Source organism: Etheostoma spectabile, chromosome 15 (genome assembly GCF_008692095.1).
Source record: "Etheostoma spectabile isolate EspeVRDwgs_2016 chromosome 15, UIUC_Espe_1.0, whole genome shotgun sequence".
NCBI classification, from domain to species: domain Eukaryota; kingdom Metazoa; phylum Chordata; class Actinopteri; order Perciformes; family Percidae; genus Etheostoma; species Etheostoma spectabile.
The window spans coordinates 28739788-28741400 of record NC_045747.1 but is presented as its reverse complement, the minus strand read 5'-3'; the positions used below and the strand labels follow the sequence as shown (position 1 = coordinate 28741400).

Sequence of the window (1613 nt, the reverse complement as noted above, 5' to 3'; positions counted from 1 at the left end):
CAGGGGCACGAATGGCAATAAATCTGCCAAGCCCCATGTCCTGGCAATGGTTTGCTGCTTACCATCTGCTGTTGTAAATTACATTGTTTTTTCCCTGGCCCCTGTCTCTCACTGGCAGTTTTGCACTTTTACATTGCCCTGTTGTCTTATTGTTTACAATCCTCATAGAGCGGACAAGTCTCGTGATTGACTAGACGGAAATGGCGGCTTAAGGTGTAGCTCCAAGCCCAACTCTGCCAAATTGTTGTTATATATGGTTCCAACTCCGGTATTCTACCACTGTATATTGATATAGTTACTTAAGGCGGAATGGCAAACAGAAAAGCTACCTCAAACCACATCTAACTCAGATTCAGTCTCAGATTCAACAGCTGGGCGTCGACAATGATAAGAAGCTAACTGCTATCCTTGTTCAACTAGCATCTTTGATTGCAAGCCTTGGCTCTCTCAGATCGGACGTGAACGACCGAAAAACTACAATGGAAAGAAACTCAAGTATTCTTGACAGCCATGGCCACGCTTTTCGGGAGATGGAGGTGAAGCTGGCAGACATGGAGGACAGAAACCGAGCATGCTACATCTGCATCGTCGGACTAGAAGAGGGGCTAGAAGGTGCTAATGCTATCCAGTATCTCTCACGCTAAGTGGCTCCCAAATCTAGCAGATGTTCAGATAGAGATTTTGAGAGCCCACCAAATTTACAGTGATACCTCAAAGAATAATATCACTACCAGTCGCACGCTGATTTTCAATGTGCTCCGTTACACAACCAAGAAGTCGATTCTACAGGCTGCACGGAAATCCCCGCTCGTCATTGAGGGCCGGAAAATTTGCCCCCCGGATTACAGCAACTACACGGTAAAAAGACGGCTTGATTTTTATTGAGCCATACACGGGTCAAGGGTCTGGATTTTTTTCCTGCTTTAACCAGCAACGCTGAAGATCACAGATGACGCCCAGTATAGAGTGTTCACCTCCGCCAAAGATGCTGAGGACTATGTGAACCGGGCTGCGCCCCTTTCTCTTTCTGCGGCCGGGAGAGCTGACACGTCAGATTCTGTCACTGAGGGTGCCATGGAGGAGGATCAGGACTGAAACAACTGCCTGATGAACATGGACCATTGGTGGCCTGGTTTTATTGTGTGATATGATTACAGAGACTGTGTTTCTGAATGCTGTGTCAACCTAATTTAATATGGCCTAATCTCCACACGTTAGCTGGGCCACTCCCAGACTAGAGTTTCCCTTACAATGTGCTTGTTATTTTGTGCTTTTTGTTTCTTGTTTCTGTTGATGATAAATACGTTTTTTATGTTAATCTAAAATTGAATCATACTGTGACAATCAGGTAATTATGGGCTAGTGTTCCATTTTTTATTGCCCCATATCTGCTTTTGATCCCAGACAAACTTTGAGTGTTAGCCTTCTGGCTATGTTTCCCCCCTTCTCTCACTTTACCTTTTGTGTCACTGCTTTGTATTTTCTTGTTCTATGCTTTACATGTTTTGTGTAATGAGAGACTTAGCTTTGGATCCACTATTGTTAGGATTTAACGAAATGAAAGGCTGTGGCAATTTCCACATATACTTTCATTTAGATCGCAGCTTAATCAG

General features: G+C 44.1%; 1 protein-coding gene across 4 annotated transcripts in view; it reads right to left on the bottom strand.

Annotated features, from left to right (window-relative positions):
- LOC116702806 (TANK-binding kinase 1-binding protein 1) overlaps nt 1–1613 on the bottom strand; it is a 49166-nt gene that overhangs the window by 20808 nt on the left and 26745 nt on the right. The window lies entirely within an intron of this gene.